This window comes from Poromitra crassiceps (genome assembly GCF_964638095.1).
Source record: "Poromitra crassiceps genome assembly, chromosome: 5".
Classification (NCBI taxonomy): Eukaryota; Metazoa; Chordata; class Actinopteri; order Beryciformes; family Melamphaidae; genus Poromitra; species Poromitra crassiceps.
In genome coordinates, this window is record NC_139642.1 from 51442694 (window position 1) to 51455445 (window position 12752).

A 12752-nucleotide genomic window follows, 5' to 3' on the forward strand; every position below is an offset into this window, starting at 1 on the left:
CATTGTCTCTGTCCCTCTTGCATAGAGAGCTGGGTGTAGGTGGCATCTTTCTACAGAATTTTGATATGAAACATGAATGTACACGTAAACATAACATTTACATATTTCCTTGCTTGCAGGTACTGTATGCACGGCTGCACGCACACGCGCACACACGCACACACACACACACACACACACACACACACACAAACACACACACACCCACGCACACACACGCACACACACCCACGCACACACACACACACACACACACGTGCACACACTCACTTCCCCAGATCAAACTCGATAGCAGAACAGAGTCAGAATCAGTTATAGAGGAAACGACTTCTGTTGCTATAACCAACTGACTGTTGCCAATACAAATAAATGTGAATGAGAAAGTTCCATTCCATTAGGTCATGGGGGGGTATTGAAGATGTAAGTGACGCAAACAAACAGATCAATGGAGTTTCCCCATTTAAAAGAGTTTGTGCAGTCAAGTCAATGAGTGTGAAAAACAAGATTAGTTTGACACTGTGCAGCTAATTCACACAGTGCTAAGGCTGTTCAGTCATTTGCACACTGCCCTTTTAACCCATTGATACCTGATGCAGCATTTGCGTGTATATCCCTCATTTGTGTGCGTATCCCTTTAAGACTGCGAACCGCGTTAACGCGGTTCGCGGTCTTAAAGGGATACGCACACAAATGCTGCATCAGGTATCAATGGGTTAAGTATAGAACTAGAAGCAGTATAGCATGTGGCTGCATTCAGATGTGTGAAATAGGTATAGGGAATTTTGAGGTTGAGGTGAGAACTGAGAAGTTTGTTTCACCTTACCACTCCCAGACCATATTCAACGTCACTGTTAAAAGTCGAGCTGAAAAACCCCAAAATAGATTTTTTTTTTCATTTTAGTTCAAATACCTGGGTATGCGCAGTGCACCCATTTATTAAAGTATGCAAAAAGCAAATTTCTTTAGTTTTTCACACTTTTTCCACATCAAAAGTTAATTTTTCAAGATTTAATTCATAACAGTAATCTACAGTTAGCTGACATCACATAGTACTATCACATTTCTACCCCATTTCAACCAATCATATCATGACATGGCCAATTCATCTTTATTTCAGGGGAATTTTCTCCTCTAAATGAAGGAGAAAATGGTGCCTACTGTCTGTAACCTGGCAGAATTTCTAGCCCATAAACTAACTAATAACTCGGCCAATTGTATGTAACATACAAAATAAAGCAAACGGTAATGTCTAACAATGCAAAGAAATGTAAGTGGCTCGTTAAAATCGCATTCCAGGATAACGTTAGTTAACGTAGTTAAGGCCGAATTCAGACCCCGGCCCCTCGGAGATTCCAGGCCGACAGGCTGCACTCTCTGCTCTGCTCCACACAAAGGCAGCTGGCTGCCTGTGGCTCTCTCGCGTAGTGCCACCACAACACGCTGAATCCCACTGGATTTGGGGGCAGAACACGCCAGGATTGGCCAAAGCCAAATCCAGTCCCCAGAATTGTCAAATCAAATCATCGACATGCTACTATGGCCCACCTCTCAACCTGTCATCTCAGACAAGTTTTGTTTTTCAGTCTTTAATGTTTCTTTGATGTTTTGTGTCTGAAACAGTGAATCATAATTATACGCTGTGAGCACTGCACTCCTTCAAGCCTGTTTAACGACCTCTTCTGAACACTGAGGAGGCACACGCCAGCTCGCCCTCCCTCCATCCTTCCTCTCTTCTACCCCAGCTGCCCCAGCTGGCTCCATCCCTCCATCGCCTCCCTCTCTTCCTCTTCCCCGTCACTTCCTCATCTCATCACACCTGTCTTTGGTGTCTTCGTGCTGTTCCTTCTCACTCCTTCTCTCTCTCTTTCGCTCTCTTTCTGTCTGTCTTGTCCACGTCGTGTCACCCCATTAAGCATCCTTCTCTCTTTTGACGTCTCCCCTTCGACGCCCCCTTCTCCACTGCTGGTCTATCCCTCCCTCTCAGCAGGGGGAGGCAGAGTGGGTGTTGATGTTGGTAAACTACAGCTGTGTGGAGGAGGGCACAGATAGCGCACAAGGCTGCTGGCTCACAGCATGGCTTCCCTCCAGCAAAACCGTGAACAAGGGAGTGAGAGAGAGAGAGAGAGAGAGAGACAGAGACAGAGAGAGAGAGAGAGGGAGAGAGAGAGAGACATAGAGAGAGAGAGAGAGAGAGAGAGAGAGAGAGAGAGAGAATAGCAGAAGTAAAATATTTGGATGTGATCAAAGTGGAGAAATGAATAAGATAGTGCAGACCAAAGAGATTGAACGAGTGCCAGAACAGAGAAAGGCGGAGAGGGAGATTAAAGAAAAAGAGTTGATGATGACGAGAGAAAGTCCAGGCCGGTTCACGTCTTCACACATCTGCACAGGCTGCTCTATGTCCTCCTCAAGCACAGGGTTTAAGAGCTTATCAGTCTATTCATTGAGCGATGAGAGTGTGACAGAGAGAGAGAGAGAGAGAGAGAGAGAGACAGCTGAGACAGCAGAGAGGAGAAACCAGACAGAAGCCATCTGCTTTACATCATTAGAGTAGACACACAGCCGGACTAACAGAGATGCATACTTGAGAGGGAGGTGGCTCCTGCTCATGAGAAACAGTGTTTGCCACTTCTTTTGGGGGTAATTTGACATGCTGAGTTTAATGGTGTAGCTCGCACGCATTCTTTTGAACTGTACAATGATTTGAGAGTCTGGCCATGCAGCTTAACACCTATACAGGATGCATCACGTGTCATTATTTGAGCCAGTCCAGTCAACTGTGTGAACGATCATTTTACAAACAGAACCTCATTTCTCAGTGACTGGACAAATGGACAATCTCCCAATTCACACAAATAAATAAAATGACTCACTAATTAACCAACAAACAATCAGAAGCTGGGACCTTTCTCTTCTTTGTGGCAAAGTATAAACAAAGACAATGGATTTCAAGCAAGACGAACCAACTGCAACTCACTTCCTGTCATTTGGGCACGCGCGTTTTGCCCATGGCTTTCCACGGACACGCCCACTTTAGGAGGTTTTCAGCAGGTCTGAGTCTATTGGAGTCAATGGGAAAAGTCAACGTGATCTCACATGATGACAGATCCCTTCATCCCCATATTCATTAACGTAAATATTCGGCTCATTCTCCGAGGCCACATATCCTCTGAATATTCTGACAGTAAAATGGCATTTTTCAGACAGATCAGGAGACAACTAAACTTGTTCAAGACCTGTGTCTGTCTCAGCAACACACTCTTGCGAGATTTGGCAACGAACTTATGTTAGCGGCCAGGGAGCGATTAGCTAAAGCTAAATGTAAAGTTTGTTGATGTAGTAGCTAAATCTGTGGCTAATTTTTTTTTTTTTTTTTTTTTTATGGAATATCTTAGTTTCAACTGTATTGAGCTAACAAGGGGCAGCTTAGTGTTTATATGTGTGGTTTGTGTGGAGTTTGGGAACTCACAATCTCTATTTCAAGTTAGCTTGCTAGGTCATCACAAACAAGTGGGGGTGGAGGGGAGTAAGGAGACTTGGGGAGAGGTGACCACGTGACCATTTGCATTTGAGAGACTTGATGCTACCAGTTGTTAGAATTGGCGGAGCCTGCGGTGACCCATCTAGATAGTAAGAGAAGATCTATGGTATAAATCTAGCGTTAGTAACGGGCAAAGGCGGACACACTGACATGATTGAACGTCACTCTACAGTAGGGGTAAACACAGAGTGAAAGTGGCCGAGGGAGTGGAGGCCGCACATTCTTTCTCTGGCCACAGTGTCTGTGACAGGGTGACCACAGTGTCTGTGACAGGGTGACCACAGTGTCTGTGACAGGGTGGCAGTCAGATGGAGGCAAAAGAGGCGTCAAGCTTGGAGGGAGCAGCCGGTGGACAAGCTCTGCTACTACATATCTCTGTCTGTCAGCCTTATGTCCTGATATGCCCCTATCTGTCCAACAACTTCTGCCAAAAAGGGATACAGTACAACGCAGTGATAGCTTCTCAAAGTAGGGGTTGGGGGCCCAGCTCTTGTGGGTCCCCCAATGCCAAATAAGGCAAGATGAACCTTATTGTTCCCATGGGGGAATTTGTCTTGGACATAAAGTGCTGATGCTCAGGGAAAACAAGTAAACACATCACATACAAATGTTTCAGTAAAAAAAGAAATAAAATATGACCAATAATAAAACCATTGTTCCACAAACAGACTCCTTAATAGCTACTCCTCTCCACCTCTGTAGTCATTTACTGCATGGCTGCAGTTTAATAACATAAAAAGGCTCCATCCCCCGCAATTAATTATTAATGTTCTCATAAGCAATTTTATGGGCGATTTTATTCCAACATTAAATCTCACCCATAGCTACTGTATGTAAAACATGGCGACTACTCTTAGAAAATGTTTGCAGGAATGCACGTAAAGAACATTATGGGTTCATATTAAATGCACTGTAAGTCATCTTAAGACCTTTGCTTACAAATCAAAATATGTTTTTTTTTTAGTACAGAATCATTAATGTTTTTTATATAGTGACATTATAGTGACAGACAGATCCCAGTCTTTAAAAGTTTAGTAACCTTGAAGGCAGATGAGGATGGTGGTTTATGGCGATGAAGATACAAGTTTAAAAGATCAGAGTGAATGCACCAGATTCAGGCACAGTCCACTCCACACAGGAACCTGCAAGGGAACATGGTTTTACCGTGCAAACTAAGGCCTTGTTCAGACTGCCAGCCCCAATCAGATTTATGGCATATATCCAGGTTGGAGTCGGATCGATTTTATCAAGTTTTTAACTCATTGAGTGCCAATGACGACAATCGTCGTCAATTCGATTAGTGACGTACAGTGCCAATGACGACGATTGTCGTCAATTGCGTTTTTTGACGGTGGGACGTGGATCAAAGCCTATTACATCTCCTATAAAAATATGGGAGCTATTGAAGGTGTATAACCTATTTTACAGACCCATTAGGTGGCAACAGTGCTCTCCAGATTAGAGAAAGGTCCGGAAAACAGCAGGAAAAAGCCCCGTGATGAAAGAGAAACCGCTCATGCTGCAGCCAGAGCCATATAGATGGCTCTGGCTGCAGCTGACGTTGGCTGCGAACAGCAGTCAATCCGCGCCCACAACTGAGCCCCTCTGCCTCTGTCTGTCTGTCTGCATAGTTTCTCCACACGATTAGCCGCCAGAAAGGCAGCACCCGACGCCGAAGGGCCAAACCATTCTCAGCAGTCCGGTTTGGCTTTTCCGTGTCGCGCTGGGAGCCGGCGCACAAAAACGGAGCGCTTCCGAAAATAGACTGGGTGCGTGAGGCGTGTTAGTGTGTGGGGGAGTTTACAGCTGAGGGGGGGAGAGGGGGGTGGGGCACGCAGGGCACCACACAACTACACCACGTCACTACATCAGAAAATATTAGCTTCAGACTCAGTGAATGTGCTTGAAATGCTTCATTTCACAAAAGGCGGAATATCTCAGCTTCTAATTTGAAACGTGTCTTTTTGCTCAAAACAACCTATCTTCTCCGGCTCATAACTAAAGAACGGAAAATGGTATCAATAAACCTTTTTTTGCAGATGATAGAAGAGAGTCTCATCGTTCTTTGTGCGTGTTCGGTGTTTACATAGTAATATCACACAATATTCTGTGGGCCTCGGGAAATCACTGAAAACGCTCTGAAACTCTGGCACTGGGAGCGTCCGTTCTCCAAAAGTGGCTGGCACTCAATGAGGTAAGAGCCAAAAAAAAAATCAGATTTTTGCTAATCATACACATTCCAAAACACATTTTGGAGGAGGTTTTAAATGCGATTCCAATCCGATTTCAACAGATGCATCTTCAGTCCGGATGCTTTGGTCGCTCAAATTGGATTTCAAAGTGTCTTCTTTGGCGTCACTCGCAACTGCAACCCGTTTCTCCACGGATATTGGCCGCATAAACTGAGTGTCTTGAGGCACAAGACCACAAGACCTTGATGGCCACAGGGCCTGCTAAACGTCCCCGGGCACATTCTAAAATTGGCAAACACCGATCATGGACAGGCTCCTACATGCTCCCACCAGTCACTATTTTGCGGATGGCAACAAACACGTCTCTCGCTGCAGAGTGAAGCTCGACGGGACATAGCAGCAACGTAAGTTATACTGTTCCAGCCTCTCTGCACCACTACCTGACAGCATGATTGCTTGGATGGCGAGATGATGGATCATTTCTCATGCTTCCGCGTTGGAAAGAAGCTGCAGAGTAAAACCAGCATAGTAGTGACTGACGCCTATGTGGTTACCACCCATGTAGTCTCGACGCCAGACCCATGAGAATTCTTACGCTGATACACTACTACGTTACTGCATACTCCACAGCTCTCTCTGGGTCAGGGACGCTTCCCCCCAGCCGGCTGGTAATGGGAGGGAACCGTTCACTTGGCCAATCATATGCCAGTGATGGATACAGTCCTGCCCAATCAGTAACGACTTTGCGATCAGACAACACGAGAGGCGCAGCCCCCATTTTTCGAACCACTCTCTCATTGGTGCTACGACCTGTCACTCATTCAATTTCACCGCCCCCTAGACGCGCCCTCAAACCCCAGCAGTGGCTGTGAAGTGGTACAGACTCATTTATGTAGTATGCGTATTGCGTAAGCAATTCAACGTAATATTTGAGTCTGGGGAGAGACTACCACCCATGCAGATAGGTTGGTGATGTCTGGACACACATTGAATGGTAGCCGATCTGATCACTTGCCCAAATCGGATTTGTGGCAGAAAGTCTGTCTCGAAAATCTGGAAAAGCCTGTCTTGAAAATACGATTTGTTTCTCAAATGGGATGCCTGCATCAACGAGGCATAACATGGCCATACTTTGCCACAGGGCCTGGGAGAGGAAAGGGGCACCAGAAGGTTTTGCCACAGAGCCTGGGAGAGGAGAGGGGCACCAGAAGGTTTGCCACAGAGCCTGGGAGAGGAGAGGGGCACCAGAAGGTTTTGCCACAGAGCCTGGGAGAGGAGAGGGGCACCAGAAGGTTTGCCACAGAGCCTGGGAGAGGAGAGGGGCACCAGAAGAGAGAAAGGGGGGAAAAGAGACTGTAAAGATCTCACACTGCCAAAACTCTGACATTTTTTCCACTGTGCTTAGAGGAAGCCGGGTCCTTTCTGGGAATAAAGAGATGTGTCCAACGCGAGCGGAATACAGATCCCAAACAGATGGCTCACATACTGTGGAGTATGCTTCAGGAAAAGACGAAAGTCACGCAAGGAGAAAGAAACACCCAGTGTGTTATGTTACTTTCATTCACTCATTTATTCATTCATTCATTTTCTGGCTCACACAAACTGCCTGCCCACCATTCTATTCAGGGTTTTTCTGTTTTGATCATCTATTTTTGTCATCCTGTGAAGCCATATGCAGAGAAAGCAGATTTTTTCCCACAGAAACGAGATTCCTCTGGTCTGACCCCCCCATCCCCCGTTACTCTCCTCCCTCCATTTCCGCCGATTTTCCTCTCAGCTGTGAGGAAAACAAGCAGACCCCCCCCCCCCCCCACACACACACACACACACACACACACACACACACACAGAGTCCAGGGTCATACATCATCCTCGGCAACAGAGAGAGAGAGAGAGGGGGGGGGGGGGGGGGTGAGGGGTTGGTTGAGCAGGAAATAAAGAAAGAGGCAGAGGAAAATATGAGAACACATGAAAAGAATAACATTGACACATGGCACAAATTACTGCTTTGAACGAGTGAAACTGAAATCCGGCCGATTACAGCTGAAAACACGCATGAACAAGAACACACACACACACACACACACACACACACACACACACACATCCAAAACATGTGTCCACTGCGGTGCACAGCACACACTCAGTCACTCCCCACCCACCCACCCACCCACCCACGCACACACACACACACACACACACACACACACACACACACACACACGAAGTGGACAGGCAGAGCTGGGTGGGTGGGGGTTGGTTGCAGGATTGCAGCAGTGCCGGTTACCATGACAATGATGGTTACAGGTGCGTCGGTACAGGTGTAGCCCTCTAGGGTGGGCGTGGCGGCATCCGACGACAGCTGGTCCTGCCGCGAGCACATGTGACCGCAGTCGGCCCCGCCCACCGAGCGCAGGAGCAGGACCACGCTGGCCGAGCAACCCATTTATCCACCGCTGTGTGTGGACTTCCCGGTGTGGCACGGTCCCAGGTCCAGTCCACTCCAGCACCAGCACCTACAGCGCAGCTACGATGAGGCTTGTTCCAGGACTGGCCTAGTCCAGCCCCAGCCAGACGTGATGTCACACCACCACTCCCTCACAGCTTCAGCAGCCCAGTTTCGGTGCAGCTGTGGCCCGTGCCAAACCTGCTCAAGCTCTGATCCAAAAGTCAAGCGCCTGTCCTGCCAACAGCCTCGTCGGTCCAGCCAGTGGTGCTGTACTCTGTTCAATCCCAGGGGAACATCTCTGTCTCCATCCTACCCTGCCCTGCCCTGCCCTGCCTCACCTACACTGCCCCTCCAGCTCCCCTCTCTCCACCATGCAGCCCTGCTCAGCTTTGCTTCCTCTGGCTCTACTGTGCTGCTCTGTTCCAATCTCCCTCTTTCCTCCAGCCCCTACTGTTACTGAGCTTACACACTGGCAGCCTTACAAGGGTCTCTCTCTCTCTCTCTCTCTCTGTCTGCCTCTCTTCCTCTAAAACACACACACACACACACACACACACACACACACACCCACACACACACACAGTGACTGCAGCTGTGCACGGATCAGCCCAACCCAGCGCAGCCAACAAATCACAGTCTGCAATAGCTCTGTCAGCTGACCAGAACCAGCCGCTACACATCCACACACACACACACACACACACACACGCGCAGACACACACGCGCAGACACAAACTGGGTTCATAATTTTTCTCATTTTCATTCTGCGGCACTGTCGCTGTTACCCCGATCGCACCAGCAGCCATTGCAAGACTGCAAGTCAGAGCTGTGCTGCTGCTGCTGCTGGGTGGGTTCTGCAGACTGCATCTGCAGACAGAGCAGTCTGCACAGACACACTAGTGTCCTCACTGTCCTCTGTCTCTTTCTCTCTCTTAGTTTGGACTGATTTGGTCAAATAGACTGTTGCGGTCATCTTTGCTTTTGGATTTTATCGAGGAAAGAGGAGAGAGAACATTACAGATTGTAGTGTCTGACTGTCTATGTGCGGGTACTGTACATGTTTGGCTGAGTGTGCACTGTGCAGGCAATAAATCCTACAGTAAATGCAGTTTAATGTTCCAGAGTGGCTGGCTGGTGTGTGTGGCTCTGGGTCTGGGGTGAGGGTGGGCGCTGGCAGTGTGTGTGGCTCTGGGTCTGGGGTGAGGGTGGGCGCTGGCAGTGTGTGTGGCTCTGGGTCTGGGGTGAGGGTGGGCGCTGGCAGTGTGTGTGGCTCTGGGTCTGGGGTGAGGGTGGGCACTGGCAGTGTGTGTGGCTCTGGGTCTGGGGTGAGGGTGGGGGCTGGCAGTGTGTGTGGCTCTGGGTCTGGGGTGAGGGTGGGCGCTGGCAGTGTGTGTGGCTCTGGGTCTGGGGTGAGGGTGGGGGCTGGCAGTGTGTGTGACTCTGGGTCTGGGGTGAGGGTGGGTACTGGCAGTGTGTGTGACTCTGGGTCTGGGGTGAGGGTGGGCGCTGGCAGTGTGTGTGGCTCTGGGTCTGGGGTGAGGGTGGGCGCTGGCAGTGTGTGTGGCTCTGGGTCTGGGGTGAGGGTGGGCGCTGGCAGTGTGTGTGGCTCTGGGTCTGGGGTGAGGGTGGGCGCTGGCAGTGTGTGTGGCTCTGGGTCTGGGGTGAGGGTGGGCGCTGGCAGTGTGTGTGGCTCTGGGTCTGGGGTGAGGGTGGGCGCTGGCAGTGTGTGTGGCTCTGGGTCTGGGGTGAGGGTGGGGCTGGCAGTGTGTGTGGCTCTGGGTCTGGGGTGAGGGTGGGGGCTGGCAGTGTGTGTGGCTCTGGGTCTGGGGTGAGGGTGGGGGCTGGTGGAGGTTGCAGGAATGGTGAGCTATTGAATGGAAAGTGGATGAAGGAGAGTGGAGTGGGGGGAGTGGGAGGCTTCACAGATGAAGTGTGCATGTTGAGTTTTAGGTCTGTAGAGGAAAATAGAGCCAGCATGCGAAATTCTCCTGACTTTGGTTCAGCACATAGACATAGACAGGCATTAGGATACTGACTGAGCGGGCCTATATAGACCAACATCTGAGTCTGCAACCAAGTACCAAGTTCCTCTGAAGAACCCGCTCAGGTCTCCTTCTGCTGTTCAGCGCCAGCGACAATGAATCACTTTTATATCACTCTCATTTTTCCTGGTGTCAACAGAAAGAATGTCTATGTGTGGTCTTTCTCTATTGTTCATGACGACCCTCTTGCATCGTGGGTGGCTGTGCTGAAAGAAACCAAAAACAATAGCTTTCAAATGTTTGATAGTGGTTTTCAAACCTTGTCATTATAAATTTCCAAATTCTTTGTGTGTTTCTATAGCAGACAAACTGTGGAACAAGAAATTGCCCAAGCAAGCGACAAATTTCTTTGGGATTGTCTGTCATGTTTTATAACTTTACTTCTTGTATCCATGATATGTTCCCCCCTTCACTTTCCGATGGTAGTCTTTGTTTAAGAGAATTTCCTTTGGAAAACTATGCTAGGTCAAAGGTGGATCCAAAATTGGAGGTATTGCATTTAAGTACGAATGGACTTAGCAGCTGTTCCGATGTTCATTGGGATGGGGGGGGGGGGGGGGGGGATTCCAATGCACATTTTAACAAGAATAAGGTCAAACTTGTAAATGATGGTTCCAGGTTCCAAATAGGAAGATGGTAATGGAAAAAACTGAGGATACAAGACAAAGTTAATAGTACCGTAAATTCCGGACTATAAGCCGCGGCTTTTTTCCCGTTTTTTGGCCTTTTTTGCCCCCTGCGGCTTATATAACGGTGCGGCTTATCTATGGATTTTTCCAGCAAACGGCCACTCGGGAACCTCCAAAATCTATGGATGTTGGTATGAGGCAGAACGAGAGCAAGACAGACATTATGAGAGCGAGACCCTGATTGGATGATGTTGCAAAAAATGTGCCTCGCGACCTGATTGGAGCACTGTGCCACTACTCTCTCTCAGCCACTACGGTAAAACACCCTCCCTCCTCCCTCGCTCCGGGGGGAAAAAGGCAGCGATTGAGCCTGAAAGACAGTCTGAATGAAATTGAATGTAACATTCCCAATTCTATGTATTACATTCTAAAAAACTAACAGCAACATTTTGGAAGGCTAAGCCACACAACTAGCTCGTTGTAATCTAACATCATGCTTCAAAAGATGGAGAACTGGCTGTGTTACGACGATGGCGGCGATTGAGCCTGAAAGCCATGTCTGAGACAGTAGCGAGACAGGAACAACAACAGCAGCAGCAGCAAAGGATCATGCACAAACCCGAGACGAAAGGGACTGTCCGTCAGGGCGCGGACGACTGTGTCAGCAACTCCCTCCCGACTACCAGGAGAAAATTACAAACTTCGGCGAATTCACACAAAGAAAGATCAAGGAATATTCCATCGGACCGGAGCAGATCATAAATATGGATGAAGTGCCTTTGACGTTCGACCTGCCTCTCACTAGGACTGTTAACAAGAAAGGTGAATCGTCCATCACGTTGAGAACCACAGGTCACGAGAGAACGAATTTCACTTGTGTTCTTGGCTGCACAGCATCTGGAGTAAAGCTCCCGCCGATGGTGATTTTTAAGCATCTCACAATGTGTGATTTTGTCTGGGGATTAGTGACCTGACTTTTGTTTTGTTGAAATGTTAATAAATGGGAGCTTCCCCAAACAGCCATCTCTTTCCCGACAATCCCCTCTGTGCACGAAGCCTTACATATGGTAATTAAACATCAAAACACCCGCGGCTTATAGACCGGTGCGGCTTATAGTCCGGAATTTACGGTATGTGAAACATGGCTGGAATAGTCCCCTGGAATCATTTGGGGGGATTTCTAGCATGGTTTTGCTAACAGCGAGGAGACACCAGTGGTGCTATCATGGATCCCAATGTGTTTAGCAGCCAGCAGCAGATGTGGAGAGACAACATGTTTAGGTCCAGAGTCAGACTGAGTCAGACTTTGGCACAGTCAGGCTGGCTTCCAAACAGAACCACATAACCATGGTGACGCCGTTAGGTCACGATTAGGGTCAGAGTGGCAGATAATCCCGCCCACCTCCCACATTAGAGGCTTGTTATTACAATGCTTTACACCGCTAATTATAAACAGTGCACTAGATGCACATGTACACACACATACATACACACACACACATACACACACACACACACACACACACACACACACACACACACACACTGTACAGAGACACGCAAAAGTATGTGCACACACACATACACAATTCCTCTCCCACACAGTGTACACATTTGAATGCCCCCCACACACACAGTAGCAGATGACAGTGCAATAGCCTGCCTCCTACCACACCACCCAACTCCATCCTGCCCCAAGCCCCCTCCTCTGTGCTTCCCAAAGCCAGCAGCAGCAGCACCACCTCTCACCACTAAAGGCTCTGCAGCAGCACCTCTCACCACTAAAGGCTCTGCAGCAGCACCACCTGTCACCACTAAAGGCTCTGCAGCAGCACCACCTCTCACCACTAAAGGCTCTGCAGCAGCACCACCTCTCACCACTAAAGGCTCTGCAGCAGC

At 48.5% G+C, this 12752-nt stretch overlaps 1 protein-coding gene across 5 annotated transcripts in view; it reads right to left on the reverse strand.

Moving 5' to 3' along the window:
• The window catches only part of dock10 (dedicator of cytokinesis 10), a 241720-nt gene that overhangs the window by 60539 nt on the left and 168429 nt on the right, over positions 1-12752 (reverse strand). The gene's annotated exons all lie outside the window — the stretch shown is intronic.